Below are 19,969 nucleotides of genomic sequence, written 5' to 3' on the forward strand. Positions count from 1 at the left end.
TCTTAAGCATATAACCTATAAACTGAGAGATATATTGAAGGAGTGGGAGGAGTAGATTTTGTTTAAAAAATAGAGAACTGGGAATATAAAAGACTAAAACCCAGATTTTTTTTTTAGTATTAATTATCTATAGAATGAAACCTCCATGGCAGATATGCCAGCCAACTCTCTCATCATCAGTTTCAAGACTTCAATCAGTGGATGACTCACAGTTAGTGAAAGAGAAATTGTTCCAGCTACACAAGGAGAGCATAAATATTATGTTTCACTTGGTATCATAATTAACTGCATGCTTCAGATATTTCTTTCATGTCTGCTTTCACAATAGGTAATATAATTTACCATTAATAGGATTAAAATGTCTTAAAAAAAGTAAATACTTCATTGGTTTAAGAATGTTTTCTATTTGTTTTGTGCAGATACATATTTGGCTACAGGCACAGTATTTATACCTCAATGTAGAAAATAATAAAAAAAATAAGATAATATGTATATTCCAGAAGCAAATGCATTTTTCTGTCTTGCTTGGCATAATAATAAAACTGATTTTTCTCTGAATTCCTGAAAATGAATCCTGAACTCCCAAATCATTTACATTTAAAAAATATTTCATGCTAGGGAAAAAACACCAAAATATTGCAATGTCAAAGCACAAATATTTGTGTTGGGGACTTAACAATAATAATGCTGAACATCCCAAATTCAGAAGTGCCTGTTTGGTGTAGCTTTCTGAATTGAGTCAGGAAAAACCACCAAGTCTTCAAAGAAATATGGACTATCAGTTACTTCCCATTATAACATCAGAACGTACACCCATCAAGAAAACTAAACTGGGAAAATGCAGGCAGGTAAACAAAGAAAAGGATGGAAGAGTGAAAACAGTATTAAAATTACTATTAGCAGCATAAGCTTTAGATTTCAAAACTCAGCTAATAAGCACATGAATGTCCGTCACTTAATTATTGTTGAGGTCCTGTTCAAAAGTTTTTTTCTAGTATATTTATGATTTTTTTTGGTTTCATTTATCCTCTCATTTTGCCAGATTTTTAAGTAGTTTTTATTTTGGTTGTTTCAAGTGGAATTCCTCTGACCAACATCAGAGTAAGGCAAAAGAAAAAATGTATCTTAAGTATCAGTATCCTATATAATGTATAGTTTTCTTTATAGGTAAAGGGAATCTTTATTGCTTAGGTGGCATCATTGCATCTGCTGGTTGGTTTGTATAGAATCTGCTTGGAAGAGGTTTGGTCTCCCTGTTCACTGCAGCAAACAGAACTTGGCATAAACATTTGAATGTACTCACTTAACTGCTGATCCATCTATTGAAGTTTCATTAGGGAGCCATGTGCATTTGCAAAGGATGAATGGTTTCATTAGCACTGAGACTAATAAACTTATAAAAGTTAATAATGTGAATATGTTTGATTTGGAATTATGCACATAGACATTAAGAATCACAAAAAGGCAGGCTTAATAATGCCCGTCTTTTTTCTAGACTTACACAGCTGGGGTATTTTTCACTTTTCTAAGAGCTTTTAACAAAAAACACACATTGATTTCTTTCACATGGGATTGTATGATATTATCAACAGGTTCCCGTATTACATTAAGACTTCTATCTAAAAGCAAAAATTTTACCCCCTCTAAATATTATTTTCTACATGGTTTGCTGTAGGTTTTTAATTTCTAGTTATAGCAATTTTTGTCATTAATTGATCAAGGTAAGTGCGTAAAAATTGTGTTATAGTCAAAGCACATCCATTTTGAAGTGTCTGTAAAGATATGGAGGTCATATGTAATCTTTATGAATTCCTTTCTTTGAAGGCTACCAGAAAACTTTCTATTATAAAATAACCTCATGTTCAAGCCCCTCAATTGAGCACAACATGGTTCTTGCATTAATTCCTGGACTAGTTTGGTTGTTAGCATCTAAGTGACATAGCACCTTGGGGCCATTTTTTGTTTCATTATCATCATCATCATCAGAAAATGTGTTTAGTTTTTCTCCCTCCACAGCTTGTTTTTCTGATGCCAGTGTTACCTGATCACCTCAATCCACTGCACTGTCTATGTTCTGATTTCCATCTCTGAATATTCATGGTGAGGTCTGAGTAATCAGCTCTCATCCTAGGAGCCTGACTCGGCAGTTGATCCCTAATGGTTACCTCCCAAACTTGTAGACATATACCATTCTATTTGTTTTAAATGTGGAAAATAAATTCACAGTTATTAAAGTTACTCGATTAAAGGGTGAAAATAATGAAATATGGTTCAGAAAGCTCTATGTTAGGGCTGCAGCTGGCAGCAGTACAACTGTTTCAGTACAGGGTGATGCTCAGATGACTGCAGGGTTTCTAGGACCGCAGTTCATTGCTGAATTTAGTTGATGAGTCTCTGAACCATCTCTTTGTATCATACGAAGAGCCTAAATCTTTTGTTTATCTCCAAAAAGTTTCAGCAGAGACAGACACGATGAGAGGGACCCTACCCAGCCTGGCTAGCACGTTTTACCCTAGATCTACAACACTATGACTGCGTAAGTCTGTCTCACTGCCTACACATCTGTCTCCTTGGAGAGACTATCAGTAATTGCACCACTTCTGATAGAGATATCTGTTCCCTTTCACTGGGGCCTGGAGTGAGACCACATCAGATTCTACCACAAAGGACACTGAGTGGTTTGGGGAGGAACAACTGCCAGGAACACACATCTGTCCATTTCTGAATTGAAGATGTATAGTGAAAGATTCTCTTTTGCCAATAACTTGTCACCATCTATTTTCTTTCATAACTTTCTTTCTATTAGAAAATCTCTGACAAATCTATCAGTGGCTCCATTCTTAGACTTAACTAATAGCAGGGCTGCAGCTGCAGGAATTATAAATACATCTGGCTTTGTGCTGCCTGCTACAACACTGTATCTATTATTATGATCTGACATACATCCTAACATCTCCTTCAGGTGCTGGCACATCATTTACAATAATCTCAGGTAACTGATGTTGTGACACCTCTCCTGCATGTGTGCTAGGTTCCTGTTAAACGACCGTAAAGTGAGCTACTAAAGGATAACACCACTGGAAAAGAGCAAGACCAAATTCAGACCTTCTGTAAGTGGGTGTAACTTCACAGACATGACGTATTGCAGCTTGCAGGACAAGACAGGGATTTGACCTGCAGTGGTATGTGTTCTTTTCATATAATTTTTGCCAGCTAGAAGAAAACCAATACTCCCACCTTGCTGCAATTAATAGGAAGTATGCTGGGTTGAATAAATATTGCCTAAATCATCCTCACAACTCTTTATTAGTTGCCACTAAGAAGCAGTAGTGATGTAGGGCATTGTCTGAAACAAGACGTACAATGAGAAATTTTGGGGTCTGTTCAGAAATGAAGCCAAAAAATTACCAAACTAAAGTTTCACTTTTGACTGAACAGAATATGAAAGGTTTCCCTTAGAATTAAAACGAGGAAAAAATGTTATTGTATTCACTCACTGACTTGACCCACAGCTACAGACTGTATTTCAGGTATGGAAGGCCTAATCTAGCAATCTATCCTAAACTGGAAAAGGAATTAGGGTGATTTTCTTTTTTCAAAAGGCCTTGAACATTGAAAGATATATGAAAAATCTAAGAACTAGCAGATCCAAGATAAATTCCCTCCTCTGCCTGAGAGCAATCCCCCAGCTCCAATCTCCAGTTGGGTGTGTGTGCTCCCACACTATCCCCTTGACACTGTCCCACTTCATATGAATAAATAGACCAGTAGTCAGTTGTAAATTTATTTCTTATTTGGTAAACTGTAGTTTTCCGACGTTCTCAGAAACTGGTGAAAAAAATTAGAGGATATATTAGAAAGACAACTGCCCAAAAGTCTCCCCAAAAATTCTCCCCTAGAATTGCAGCTGATGTAGCTCATTTCAGCACAGTTAAAACCAGGGCAAAATTCTAAGCAGTAAAGCTGGAGTTTTATAATGAGAAGTACTGTGCAAATTTTGCTGTAGGCAACCTTTTCAGATCTATCAATAGTACACTTAAACACAAATTGACAGATGAAACTTTCAGGATGGCCTTATTAACAAGTGAATTAGACAAAGTGAAATCATACTGAAAAACTCTCCTTTAGCATGTTTTTCAAAACACCTGTATTTTTGTTTCTCATCCTCCAAATTCAACATGTTACCACTTTTGTATACCTTGGAAAGCCTCAGACAGATTTGTACGACATTGCATGTGAACTGTGAGAAAAGGTGCTATCAGTGATTATGGGCAAAATCCTGCCCATACACGGGTGCATGATCCCTGTTGGGTTTAGTGGAGTTTCACGTGCATAAGTGAGAGTGGGGTCTGGTCCTTAATCTGATGACATTTTTTCTGTACAGCACAGCAGGTTAATAATAAAATGCCATCTCTTCATTTCTGCATGCAATCTTTTTTTTTTGAAAGAAATAACTGCTATGTCTTTGGATCAGGTGTTAATTATTCCCAGTAAGGTTTGGTGGGTAACTAGTGATGCAGATATCAAACCACCCACTCTCTTTGTAGATGAAGGGAAAGTATCAGGAGGATTTCTGCTGAAGTATTCATCACATCTCAAGTCTCAAATTGTCCAAACCATTCAATTATAACACTTCACTCAATGCATGTCAGCATGTCTGGCACTGTGTTTCAAGAACAAGTTGAGCTCGTTTCTCAAAAAGGCAGACGTTGGCTTGTCCCCTTGAGGGACAACAGAAATAGAGTCTATTGGCTCAAAGTTGAGACCGGTTCCTGGATTAGTACATGGAAACTATGGGAACTATTACAGCTTTCTAACTTTGTAGCCTCCAGACTCAGTTTGCACATACATATGTAAGAGGTTGAAATTTCCTGTGGTAACAGCACAAGCATAATATTTGCCACTGAATAAATAGGTAAAACACTGAACTGATGATGACATGATAAACAGGTCTAGGGATGTGGGTCCTATCAGTACGGATCTAACCCTGTTCTCACCATCTCTTTAATGGTAAATGGAAGCAATGCCCAAAAGAGAAGAGGAAATCCTTTGAGTCCTCATAAGGTTATATGAGATTTTATTGTTAACTGCAGAGATACAGTACATCACTGTCAGGAAGCAGTAACCCTGGATTATGGTCACCGATGATGAAAAAGGCTTTCCGAAGGAGGTGATGGACACCATGTCTATTATGTGGTAGAAAGGAAAAAAGGGTGGCCGGAGAACTTCTAGGCAAATGGGGACGTCACGCAAGCCCATATCTCCTTAAGCTCTTTGTGTTTGCTTTCTGTGCTGGACTAGGCTGTACATGTTCCCAGAGCAACGAAAAGGCTGCTCACAGGGTTTTTTGTGTTAATGTTCAATTTGATGTATCAATATAGTTCTGCTTGCACAGGCTATAATGAGCTCAAGATCATAAAGCTCTTATCAGCAACCCTGTTTAACTTTAAATGTAGCTCAGATGATTCAAGCTCCTCTTTACTCTCACTTCAGTCAGTTTTGACCTGAAGCTGTGGAATGACATTGGTGAAAATTAGCAAGGTCAGTAAATATCATTCAGGAGAATATTTCTAACTCCCTCAGCCAAATTTAACCTACATCAGAGTCTGTCTTTGTGAGCTCCATCCACAGTGCAGTCATGTTTGTGTCGTCTTCCTTATTTTTAGCAGGAATCCTAACTGTGGAAGTATTTTGGCTCTTAAAAATAAAAGACAAAAAATTGTTTACAGAAAGCCTTGTGTCTGTAGGCAATTCAGTTAGTGTGCAGGAAGTGATTTAGGAGCACATATCCCATTAAGACAAATTCCCACCCAGTCAGCTGAACTACATTAAAGCCTATTCATGGGCTGTGTAGAATTGGTTGCCAGCCTGACCTAGTTGTCAAAATGGTGTCTCACACTAAGCCTGTGTTTGTTACCACACATTTGTGCTAGTGGGGAATTTGGTGTACCTGGTTTGCGAGCATGACCAGCTAAAATGGTATGTTTTTAATTAGGAGAAAAAAATAACAAGACAACAGACACCTGAGGGTAGTTGTGTTGAAAGCTAAATTGATGAAGAAAAGCTTTCACTTTTTGGAACCATTCAATAGCCAGGTGTTTTCTAGTTGTTCTTCAGTGCATTTCACTCCCGCATGTCAGTATTACTTAGCACTATCACATTTACATCAAGTCAAATGCTGTAATGCAGGGAGTATCACCATAAGGAATGAAATGTGTCAGCCTGCATACAGGGATTCTTGGGAAATATTTGCCTTTAAAAAATTCTGCAGCTTTTATACAAATTCTTCTCACATGTTTGCTACCCTAAAATTCACAGGTAATTACAATGGGATGAATAATCCACATTAATCAGGTAAGCAGGTATTTGAGATCCAGCACATCTCCTATCAGACAATGCACATGAAAATACAGTAATTGAAGCTGCTGAGAGATTTCCCCACTGACAATGTCTATGTAAATCCACTGTAAAGAATAATTCTATGATTATGTAAAATTTGAACAAGTCCTTTTATCTTTAAAAGAATGCTGCAACCTTATTTCGCTTAGCACACCAATCTGAAGGCACACAGAGTAAGAAGCGAATTGTCACAGGGTCCAATCCTATGAGATTCACACAGAGCCAAAGCCATCCCTGCTGTAACACCAGTGACTACTCTTTAGTCCGGTTGTCATCTTCCTGCAGACAACTCCTCTGAATTAATGTAGGATATTTGTACTGGGCTTCACAGTCCCCTAAAGCTTTTTGTCTCCCTCTATCCCTCTGTAATCTTTCTTTCACTCTATATCTTTATTGTAGCAACTTTCTGTCCGTATTTCAGTTGGTTTTGTATGGCCAGATCCTCACATTTACTCAATGTGATTTAGTTCTTAGATGACATGGAAGGGTCAGTATGCTGCAATCATATTCTAGTAGGCTTCCTGGCCTTAGCAGAGTACCCCTGACATGGGAAATTGCCAGCAGGGAGTTAACACCTTGAAATAGGACCACAAATCCGGCAGATGAGACAAGAGCTTTCCAAGCACCAACAGAAAAAATGCCACAGGAGATGGCACTTAAAGGGACATTTTTGCTGATTAGGATACTCAGTCTTGAAACTCACAGTTGATCTTTCCTGGAGTTTGGGGCTCTCCTTACTGGAAGAGGAGGTCAAATTTCTGAGCCCTTAGCCTACTTGTGCAGGAGGGGAGATGTGAAAAGGGTTCCCCCTATTTGTCTGAAGGCATGCACACCTCTACTTTTCATCTCTCAGGTGAATACTGCTCTTTCCTCATGCTGTGCTTTGGGAACTTGTATTAACATCTAGTGGGCCACAGAGAGGGGATGTGAGAGGCAGATAGTTGCTTGGTTCTCTGTACTTCACAGTATGTGCTTTCTTGGCAGTGAAATCTGGATTTTCACCCTGTTTAAGTGAACATTTATGTAAGGCTTTGAAAAATTTTGCCTTCTGCTCTCTTGCTCTGTGTGCCGTAACCACAGGCCTGGGAGTTACATGGTCTTGTTCTGATGTGGGATAAGTGTCACTAACCATGCTTCACATTAGACATTGGAGAACCTTACAAGATTCTGCCATGGTAAACAGGAATTGTGAGGTTCTAAACATTGAATATAGGAGATGCAGTAGCACACAGAAAGTTTTCTGTGTGTCTAAGGTCTTTCCCAGAAGCAGCATGCCACACAGGAGCGACGGAGTGTGACGCACACTTGAGTCATGTGTCAAGTCCAAAAATTTTCTTTCCCTGCCTGGCAGCCAGCTTTCTGAAGCTAAGTTCAGATGACAGAATCACAGAATGGGTAAGGTTGGAAGGGACCACAGTGGTTCATTTGGTCCAACCTCCCTGTACAAGCAGGGTCATCCTAGAGCACGTTGCACAAGACAAGTTCGTGTCGTTAAGACCACTCAACATTCTTGCCACTGCTACTGCAAGTCCTGACCAAGGAGGCAGAGAAGAAGCATGGCCACACTTCTCTCTTGGCATGAGTTTTCCAAGTGAGCTGTCTGCAGGAGGAGCATGCTGCCTCCTCTTTGAAAGTGGGACAACAGCTGACACGTCAGGAGACTGTGACAAACAAATTAAATATAAAGCTAATAAAACAAATCACAACTTTGTTAAAAGTCACGTGAACAATTCCCAGAGATACTCTCACTCATCACCCCAAATTTGCCTTTTTAATATATGACCTTGATGTAGCAATGTATATCTGTTAGTGATCATCACATGAAAGTTGCACTGGTGGTCATCCCATTAACACTGGATATACTACCTGTAGTATTGCATGTAGTCTTAACTGGGCTAGAACCTAAAACCAGTACACTCCTCCAGCAAAAGTCATCTCTTCTTTTCATGTGTTTCCAACTTAGCCATATTGCTACAAGTTATGATTTAAAAAAAAGTAATGAGAGGAAGATACTGTGGTGCTGTAGTAGTAGTTGAAGTTTCTTCAGCTGTCCTGGATGTACAGTGATAGGACTAAGAAAGGTACCTTGTCAGACAGCAGGTTTGTGAAGAAGAGAAAAATCACCAAGAGAAAACATTGGGGTAGACATATTATTCTCAGTACAATACCTGACGTAAGCATAAAATATCAAAAGATATGAGCCAAAGCAGCATAATCTGGCCAGAGACATGGGTACCTGGAATCCGTGGGTTTATTCAGGTATGTAAGGGCACAGTCAGGGCCCAAATTTTCACACTGATATTCTGTATGCTGCAGCTCTTTGCTAGCTAAAGTATGAAAACAAAAAAAACCCTGAAAAAAGCTGAGATTTGTAACAGAACTATCTCACCTACCCTTCACCAGGAACTGGCTGCTGGGCTGTTGTTCTGTAACAGCTGCAGCATTGGTGACTTCTCCAGCTTCACATCTTTGAATTAAGTATACATAATGACATATGACTGCAGCAAGGCTTGAATGATATGAGGAATGCGATAACCCACTGCCCAATGCCTGTGCTATCCAAGCAATGCAGATTGTGCTGCATGCATGCTGCAATGCCATCCATGTGCTCTCAGAAACAATAATCAGGTCTGTTACAGCCAGAAAGCCTGCCAAGGCCAGCAGTGACAAAATCACAGCAATACGAAATAGATTAAGTATATTTTTATCCTATTTTTCCATTTTTTCTTTCTTTTTCTTTTTTTCCTTTCCCCATTCCTGACTCATCTGCAGCCTGAGCCTTTTCATCTTCCAGCCAGCTACAGAGATCCTCTGGGAAAGTTCCATATACACAGAGAGAAGTTCCTGCTTATCTCTCCTAAGCAACAAATAAATACCCTCAAGCCCTTCAATTTACTTCAGAATCATCAAGCACAGCTTAAAATTTAACCTGGTAGTGTATTTTTAAAGAGGTTCTTAAGTAAAGTTTGTGCATGTATGTACATGCATGTTTGTGTGCATGCAGGTATTTTTGCCTGCTGTCCCAGACAAAGCTATCTCCATGTCATTTGGTTAGCAGCTTCCCTGAAATGACTGTAATGCCCCTGAAGTGTTCAGGCATCATAAAATCCTCGTATCACAGATGGACTGATTTCAGAGGCAAGAGGAGATCTTTGAGTGTGTGAAACTCCTTCTGGGCCTAATTCACATGGGCAGTCAAAACAATTAGGTTTATCGATAATATCGGATTGATAAAAAATTGTTTAGCCACTATAATGACAGGCAGGTATCCCTCTGTATTGCTTCCTCTTACAAAGTATTGCAGAGTGAAAGTGTTCCTAGTTTTGTCCATGTTTTCTAGCCTATGTTTTGATGCTAATTTCCACTTATCATTCTCCTGCTCTGTCACTGAATTCTTCCACAGTCCTTTCGTGGGGACTCATCCATGAGGATACTTACTTGCAACTTTACTGCTTTTAAATTTCAGCTTTCCCTTTTACTCTGCTCTATTTCCATATGTCATTTTCCTTTTCTGCCTGTCTGGGAGTTGCTGTACCTAACTCTGTAAAGCATTATCTCTCCATCTCTCTAAAGTGTTTTGTGGTACTTTGTGTGAAGGATGGCATATAAAAATAAATTGTATTGCACTGTATTTTTGGACTGGCATCTAATCTTTACCGAGCTCATTCAGCCTATTTCTGAAAAACATTGGATCTTAAAGACTCTTCTGATCCAATGAATCTTGATGACTTTTCTGATCCTAGAAAAAGACTCCCTAATTTTCAAGTCATCTCCTGACACTAACACAGAGATGGGAGTCAGGAGAGTAGCTTGAAAAATAGGGTTTGGCAGAAAAATATTCCTGGAACTCTTCCTTATATATCCTGTGTCTTAACCTCACCTCTGCCCTCCACTCCACATTTTACTTGCAAATGTCCACCATTATGAGTGCTGGGGTGGAGGAGAGCAGGAAGCAGGCTGATGGTGTACAGCACTTGTAGCAAAACAATCCAACAGCTTGCTTATGCATCTATTTGGCTTAGGATAGAAAATTAGAACAGCTTTAATCTGCTAGCAGCATCAAGCAGGGAAGCACTCCCTGGAGTGAAAGCGTTAGGAGTGTCACAGCAGGGGCTGATGAGAGACAGCCTGCCATGGTGTCACAGCAAGGCAGTTGTACTCGATACACAAAAATCTGGGGTGCTAAGAAGGACCCAGGTACCTGATTGGGAATTGTAGGAGGAGAAAGAATAAGCCTTTATACTGGGCTCTTCTGCAATAGGAAAATGCTCTCAGACATGATACCATATTACTGTCTTTGCTTGCACTTCCTCACCTTTTACACCCTGCCACATCAGAGGTTTGGTCCCTACCTTATCAAACACATTATGCACGTGCCCTCGTACTCTGTCACGGGAACCCATTTGATTCAGAGAGCTTCCTCATGGGTACGACCATGACCATACGTGAAGTGGTCAGGATTTGGCCTCAGACTGGAAAATGTAGGGAGCAGCAGCCGTATCTTTGCATTTGTTATGCAAAGGCCAGATATGTTTGCCTTCTATTAAGTAACTCTATTCGTAATAATGAAAGTGCAAGACCTGAGCTACTAAGGAAAAATGTAGGGATCTCCCTTGCTTACTCTGAGACTCACTGAACTTTGCAGGACTGTTCAAATGCCTGGACATTTCAGGGAAATATTTAGCTTGTGACTTTCTGTAAAAACATCAGATTTGAAGAATACGACACCCTGGAAAGCCCTCCTGCATAATCTACTTGTTGCATTTGTTCTTTGCCACACACAGAATGATTATGTATGGCTGTCCGCTGCTCCTGGAAAGTAACCCTACCCTCACTTGCAAACATGCTTAACTTTACCACAGCTTGACTGCACTCTGTTGATACTCATGTGAATGTAAAGGTAGGTATAGTACATATATTTACAAGGTGAGAGCTGAGACCTGTGAAGACAGTAAGACATATTAATATCTTCTTACCAAAACAAGGAACACTGAAGTTTGCAGTATAAGGTATGCACTAACCGAATATGGAGCTAGGACCCAATGTCAAGAAGTACCTATTTGTGTGGGTTTTGTTTTCATATGTGTATTACATTTTGAATGTATTTGGACAACCAACACATGTACAACAGTAAAGATTAGGTGTGAACCTTGGCCAATGATGATCATTAACCACCTGATGTATGTTTCTGGAAAAAGAATATATGATTTACTCTTTCTTGTGTTCATAGATGGTCTTCTCCAGCCTACTTAAAACCTCTCTTCCTCTTGGGAATACTGAGGTGTTACCAACAGTCAGAGTCCTGCCATTCTGCAATGCTGAATGTGAAAAGCAACTAGGACTTCAATTGCAAGCACAAATGCTTCTTAATAATTATATATTCCCATGAACATCAGACCTGGAAAGCAGCTTATACACATTGCGCAGCAACACCCCATTACCTTGTCCAACCTTACATAGGACTTATATGTCCCACTTCTTGGAATTTGTCCTAAATTCTGCTGATGTTTCTTGGTCTCTTTTCTCCTCACTTCAGAGCTGCTGACAGCTGTTTCCTCCTCAGCTAGTTATTTGGAACTGAATCTGAAAGTGAAAAGACTACCTGCTTCTCAAGCCTTTCTCTACAAAATGTACCTAAAAGTGCAATGACAAATAGTTCATGTGATTCTCTGAGGGTGTTGTGGAAGGTGGGAAGTTTGTCTTCTATATGCTGAAAACATCAGTTGCTTTCTGATACCTGTATAGGCCAACAAACACCAAACTAATGTGTAGTGAAGAGTGCATGTACTTCGGTAAGTGGCGCATGCAGGCTATGCCCCTTTCATCAAAGAAGGTCTAATTGCTTGAAAGGCTTAGAGAAAGCTGCTGGAGAATGATAGCTCTGGAGACTTTATTCTTGCTCCTAAGGAGAGACAACAGGGATTGGCTGGGTTTAGCGTAAACCTGTGTCAAGTTATTTTAGTATACTGTACTGCCAAATTATCAATAGCAGTAGAAAAACATCTCTTGTATAAAATGGATTTAACTGCATAAGACTCTAAGGTGTGAAGGCAAGTTCAGCATGCTCAGTAATGACCACATGCATTTCAGAGTGGAAAGGTTTCTCTATAGAGCCATGGTAACTGCAGTATGCTGGAATAGGTGTAGTCCAAATGACTGGAGCACTCTTTGAAACGAAAGCTCAGATAGCTCTCCCTCAAGCAGTTTGCACAGATTAGTTCTAGGAAAAAGCAGAAAGCCCAAACTTGCCTGCTCCTAATGATTGGATGGGTGATATGAGGAGAAACAATGACAAGGCTAGAATTCAACAGTGTCATCCTGGTCCCAAGTGTTCATAAATACATTCAGAGATGCACTTCAGCACCTTTCAGAGACATTGCCTCGTACTTTCAGTGAAATCTCTGCAACTCCATCCCAGTCATCAAAATAATGTCACTTTAAAAAAAAAAAATACATTTTTAAATATTTTAGCAGCTCACATGCAGTATTTCTAAAGATTAATGACATGGAAGACACAGTACATCCTCCTTCCCTGTACAGGAGTGAGTATATAATACTCATCATGAACACACAATATAAAATAATGTAGAAAAGAAGAACATCAAGGCTGCTTCATTTATGGATTTTCTGACTGGTTTTAGTATTGTGGGGTGAACCTAAAACTGAAGAGTTCTTGCTTTGATTATTTTTCAGTTTCCAAAAGGTCAGAGGTAACTATTTTTACTTCATTTCCAGGAGACTGTGTGAGTGCTGTCGCTGGAGTTCACAGAGTCACAAAATAGTTAGTGTTGAAAGGGACTTCTGGAGATCATCTAGACCAACCCTCTACAACATCATAACAATATTAAACTAATATGTAATCAGTACCATCAAAAAACCATTGTGTTTTTTTGAATTTGAACTGATATGATGATCTTACCCACTGAGAAATTTTATAGCAATAGTAAACTTCTGCTTTAACAATGTTTACACAACCTTCCCTTTCCTATCAGTTAATTTTACTGGGCTAAATTCTAAGGAGACCTAACTCTGACCAGGCTTTCATATACAACCTTCTAAACTCTCTTCCTAAAAGTTCCTGCACTCCTGAATGGTCAAAACAAAGTAATCTGGATCATAATTTATGTGTTTGTAATACCTATGAACCATATTTCTCCCTTTGCTTGCAATATCTTATTAATCTTATAAATCTTTTATGTTATCTTTTATCATACTGTAATGACATGCTTTTAAGTTTCAGATTTTAAATTAATAAAAGTTGTAAAAACACTCCACCAAGTAATATATCAAAAAGCAGTTAAGACTTTTTGTAAGTTAAACCTTGTGAAATCGACTAAGTTCAGCTTTTAAATACATTCTCTACCTAACACCTAGTGGTGTTAATAGGAAGACTTGCATCCACGTTCAGCATCTGATCCTAATGCTCTGAAGTTAGTAAAAGACCCCTGTTGGTGCCAGCGAGCTGTGTTTCAGGCTGTCATTGCTGGAGAGTAACAAATCCACCCAAGCATATGTGTCTGAATCAGGAGACCAAGCATCTATAAGGACCTCTCCATCTGGTTCTCCACGGTAGACATTCCTTCATCTTGTCTCTTTTTCAGAAGGAACATCAGTGGTATCCCTGGTTGTCACATTGTGCTTTGTTTTATGATCCCTTTGTAGAGTGGCTCTATGCTAAAGCCAGACTGAAACTAACGTGTGTTTGACTTCAGTCAGCAATGTGAGAGTGTGAATCCTCAACCAAGCATCACCTTCAGAACTGTTACTGAGTAATTAATCTGTAATAGTGCAACTGGCAAGCAAATAGCTTTAAAAAGGAAATTGCATCTACTTGTACATAAACAGTGAATGATTTATTATTTTACTCTTAGCTGAAAGCAAATAATCTTTGACTTGACGATAAGTGCCCTAGTTGGAATAGGAGATGCTTTAGAACTGAAAAAACCCTTCTAATTCATTTTCATCCAGTCAAAAGCCCAAACTTGCATCAGGAAATAATTAAAGAAATACCAAAGGCTGGGGCCAATTTGGTTGAGGATGAACAGGTGCTGTGTCCTTTATTATCAGCCAAGGAGCTGTTATTTCTTGAGCTCTTGTAATTGTTATTATTATTGACTTTATACTTTTAAAGAAGCAAAAGTTAAGCTCCAGAAGTCTAGAGCAGCATCTGATCATCTGAACTCTCTTTGGTCACAGTAAACAGTTCGCCCAGTTTTTATATGTATCAGTTGTCTGGGTTATCTTTCTTCTCTCTCTAGGCCTGGCTATGGCACAGAGACCATTGTTTGCTTGTTGGATTAAATAAATGGAAAAGGGCTGCATATAGAATGATCATATCACCTGAGAGGACCTACTCCTGATCATATTTAGGCTGCCCAGTGTATGTGATAGTTCACAACAGAGTGCTCCTCCTGGTCAAGCCATTCCCCTGAATTTATGAAGTGTACCTAGAACTAAACTTGTGACAATATTACATGGAAAATGTAATTCTACATAATTAATGTAAACATTCTTTTATTTCTCTTCAGCAGGTTCCTTGTCAGCCTTTGTGTTCTGGTCTCAGGACAAGAAGTGCTGGTTGAGATGCAATGTGTGGACTAGAGAAAGTCCTGAAAATACTTACCACACAACCCATGTCCTTATAAGAGACAGAAACCGCTGTGGTTTGTGTGCATCTGTACACAACATGGGGCTTGGTGTATTTAATTGGGTTTATACACACAACATTTACACTGGGTATCACTGAAATATGAGAAAAAATGGCTGTCAGTCCTAGTGAAGCTGACTGTAGAAGGCTACTTAACAGGTTATCTGGATCACAGTTAATCAGTAGCTGGAGTGGTAAACATTCCCTGTGTTTACTTTAGTTCTCATAGTGTTATATTGATTTACTTTTAATTTTGCATTTGTGGTCCTTAAATTTGTGGAATTATTACATCTTTTTTTCCTACTTTTTTAGCTCATGTGTTGAGTAGGGCTTTACACTACTGCTCATTTTTATAAGATTTTCTCATTTTGTCAGATACCAAATAGAGAAGTGGTGAATCTACTAGGTCTTGCCAGCAGAGTGTTGTGGTTTCCATGTTCATTTGACACCATCACAGTTGAAACCATCATGAAAGTAGAGCTGACTTAGAGACAAAAGAAGTTCCTTACTGATCAACCAGCTGAATTTTCAAAGAAAGTCTGCTGAATCTGAGATACTCAGGAAGGAAAAAGCACAGAAGTAAGAGAAGAAGATAACTCTTATTCAGTTTTATTCTGGGGGAGTGGAGGAGGATAGGGGGGATGCACCACCACATCTGTGTTATCTTTATGCAAACTACATAATGTGCATTTTCATCTCAGGGTAGGAAGAAAGTTTACTTGGATGATGAGAACCTTGCTGCATACACTGGCTAGTACATGCAGGGCAATTATTACAAAGAAAGCCCAGCCACCACTAAGACTCCCAAGCAAGTTTTGGTTTGCATAAACTGGTGACCCACAAAAAGCACCCTTAGTCAATCCAATTGATCTAAACTCCCATAAAGCTCAAAGTTCAAAGACCTTTTTCAGCCTGTCTGTGACTTATGACACTGCAGAGCAGAAACAGGAATTTGGCTATCATCTGGATTTCATTTCACAATCTATATATCCCAGCACAAATAGTCACAACCAAGAAACCCATTACAAATTCATGGCCTGTAGAGCTTCACTGTTCAACTGACAACATTTATCATGAGCTCTTTGCAAAATCATATGAGATTTCATAACAGGTGTCCACTTCTCACAGGTCATCACCACTGTGGCCTGTGTCAAAATCCATTATACAGTAGCTGAAAGCTATACATACGTGTTGCCAGCTACCTCCTTTTGCAATGTGTGGTGGAATGCAGTGAGAGAGAAGCAGGAGACACAGAGTTTAGATCTGAACTTTTCTTTACTTCTAAATTTCACCCCCAAAGTTGAAAATGAGATGACAGCATTGAACGCAGAGTTCTCTTTCCAGTCAAGCTACTGTTGTGATACAGAGAGGTGAAAAAGAAAGTTCCATGAGCATAGAGTTTAAATAAAAATCAACATATTATATTTTTCTTTAGTGGCCACTTTAAAACAAAACATAACCATGTAAAATTCCACTCATTCTTCCTGGATTTTTTTCCAGTCTTGTCAGGTTGGGCTGTTTTGATGTGTAATGAGTCTCTTATCTGACATTTCCTATTGTCTCTAGTGGTTGTAAAATCATTACTCCTGAGAAAACAAAGTTTACATGTTGATAAGTGGTGAAGGGAAGAATAAGACTGTGATGAGAAACTGCAGCTACTCTTCTCACTTCTCTCTTATACTCTGTCTTCAACAGGAATAATTCACATTCCTGCAATTTAGAGAAAAGTTTCCAAGTCCTCTGTTTGGGAACATATTTCAGTTTCTCCTGGGAGGTGAAAGCAGTTTGCTGTGAAATGCTTCAGACTCTCACAGTGACTGATTTTCTCCTTCCTTCTCTTGGGGTAGAATCAATGATGGTGGGGTAGGTTCCAAAAAATTTATTGGAATAGGAAAAAAAAAAGACAAAAATAGTTGAACCCATTTAATAGCTGTGATATCATTTTACTGGCTTCCCCTATCTGCAGGGCATATGTCAGTGGTTGATTTTGTCCTTGCAGCACCAAAAGAATGGTCATAAAGGCTTTTTCCTTGCCGGTATCAAAAAGGGCACCCCAGAGACAGCTGTCCCTGATGTGATTAACCACTGAAATGGTACTTGCAAACAGGGTGATGAAAACCTCTGAAGTCTGCAATAAAGTGAGGAGGCTCAAAGTCACCTTGAGACAGGGAAAAAAGATTCCTAGAATTGGGAGAAAATATGTGAATTAATTATATGAAATATAATCCAATAATATATTAAAAGTAATATTGGAAAACATCGTTATTACATTGAGAAGCTTTTTGAAAACTAGATGGCTCAAAATGGTTTAGTTTAAAATGGCAATATAAATAGCGCTTAGGATCTGAAGAAAGGAACAGTAATTCTTTTTTTTTCAGGTTCTTTGTGCGTACCTGTATTTGCACTGCATCACCTATGTAAGGGAATTAACTGCAAGGAAATTAGCAAAGAATGCTTGCTCTGTCAAATTCTGTTTTTACATCTTGACTTGCGGTGATAGTCTTTCCCAACTGAACTTGCATCAGCTCCTATTATCACAAACATCAAGGAAACATTTTTGAGTATACCGTGGCATTCAAAAGGCTTGGGCTTTCTCAGACCAATAAAACTCCCAAGTGAAAGTCTTGTCCCACCAACCACCCCACATTAAAATCAAGGCTTTACACCTTTGAGAGCTTCAGATGAACCTCATTTTTATGTGTTGTACAGAAGAAGAGAGATACCTATCAAAATTCAGAAACAAAAACAAAATACCTTTGACACATGATGAAGTTTAAGGCAAAGTCAGTTCTGGGGAGTCATGGTGTAAATGTCTGAGCACTACCAAAAATGTATCTATCCATTTTTATCATTATGCAACGGCCAACAAGCAGTTTCCATTATTCTGCTTCAAGGATCTTGCAAAGAAAAAGCTTGCTTTCTTAAAAACATGTCTCAGTTTGAATATTATTTTGGAAAACAAATACTATCAGCAGACTTACCCTACCTAGCTTGATGTATCTTTTGTCAGTGAACCTGGCATTTAACACCAACTCATTTTGGAAATTCCAGTTACCAACCTCACAAACAAAATAAAGTAGAAGAATCCCAAGAGAAACACTATTTTGCAGAAATGAAGCCTATATTCTTTTCCCTGTCCTTGTTGGTTCACATGGCCAGAGCACTAGAAAGTATCTCAAATCCCTGCTGCACCACTGTTCTGCAGACAAGACCCCATCAGAAGAGCTTGAGCAGTGACTCCCGGACCATTCGCCTGCTGGCAGCAGCTCCAGGACCCTGTGCCATTCCTCCTTCCCTGGAAGGAAAAAAAATTGTTTTCCGTACCTCAAGCAGGCGGAGGCAGTCATTTTGAATAGCTGTGGTTCCTCGGCGTAGGTGAGAAAAAAGGAAGAGAAGAACCAAAAATAGCACCTTCTGTGAGAGCATGCAGGGTTTCATTCTTCTACAGCGTGCTATATCAACGCTGCTCCACAAAATGGCAGCTGGCTGGCAGGCAGCAGCTTCCCAGAAAGATGAAGTCGTAGTCCCTGGAAAATTAAATAACTGGTATAGAGCTGCAAATCCTGCAGTGCTGGCTCCCAAAATGTTGGCTCAGGGTGGGGTTGAGGTGTGGAGGGAGTGTTGTCATGCAGGGCTGGATAGCCTCAGGGACATTTGCATGGAAAAGGAAGGAAATATGGAGCTGGGATAGGATCATGTAGGTGCTGCTCTGAAGTCTTGCAGCCTGGTGCTTTCAGAGTGGTACATTTTCCCTGCTCCAGCTCCTGAACAAAGCAAATTAATGAAGTGCCATTAGTTGACTACTTGATGTTGCAAGCATTTAACACCTTACATGTATTTTTTTCAAAGCAAAACTCAGACGCAACCAAAAACCACATTAAACTTTCACCCACTTTTTGAGAAAATGAAAAGTGCAAAGGGCGAGGGAGAGAAAAGCAACATTTTGAGTTCTGTTTGTGTTTTAATTAAATGTAATGGGTCTGTTTCCAAGATTTACACCAATCTCTTGTTCAAAGTGGAAAATGGCGCAAATTTCACAAATTCCATTTTAAAATGACCCTGAAATTAATAAGCTTGTGATGTTGATGAAGTGTTACAGATTTTTATTAGGCAGAATCTGAACTGCTTTTATTTCATGCTAACGTGTCTTCATACCTGTGTTGGGTGCAGCTGTCAGTGTGAAACTCTGAACTCGGTAATTATAGCTAAAAATTGTGACAGAAGGTTTTAAATTTCAGAGGAAAGAAGAAGCAAAGAAATACACTATAGCCATATGGGAGACACAGTCATTTTGTCTTTGCTTGAGAAATCCCAATGTAAAGATGAAATTTCACTTGGGGGGTGGAGGGAATGCAGTAGAATTTGGCCCTGGTTTTTGGAAAATCTGCCCTCAATTTAGCCAAGAATAAGGATGCCTCCTTTCTAAATGAATGGAGAATGGCAAATTTGCTAGTGTGAGAAGTCACTTGTATAACATTTTAGCTACTGGGAAATATATCCTCTGCTAAAAAAAATATCTTACAGTGCCTCCTTAAGTGCAAACAGAGGTAGCCAGCAGACAGTGTACAACATGTGTAACTCTGGGCACTGAGAACTTTGTGAGTCTGCCAAAAACTCATCTCATTAGTGTGTTTTGCAGCTGTAGAACAACCATTTGGCTGAAATGATGTAGACTGAATATAAAACCATGTCCTGGAGGTGAAAGGCCCAGTGGAGGGAGTATGCTGGAACTCCATGCAGCAGAATGATGTTCTAGGAATTCCCTGGTCAGGGTACCAAAATTTGTCTGCACATCTTGATACCCAGCTTTGACAGGAAAAGGTGTATTCTCTGCAACAAGATCTTCCTTTGCAGCTAGCTCAATTCTGGAACTGTGAGGCTGGAGCAGTACATCTTTTATACATAACACTCACAGATCTGATA

Source organism: Pseudopipra pipra, chromosome 1 (genome assembly GCF_036250125.1).
Source record: "Pseudopipra pipra isolate bDixPip1 chromosome 1, bDixPip1.hap1, whole genome shotgun sequence".
NCBI classification, from domain to species: Eukaryota; Metazoa; Chordata; class Aves; order Passeriformes; family Pipridae; genus Pseudopipra; species Pseudopipra pipra.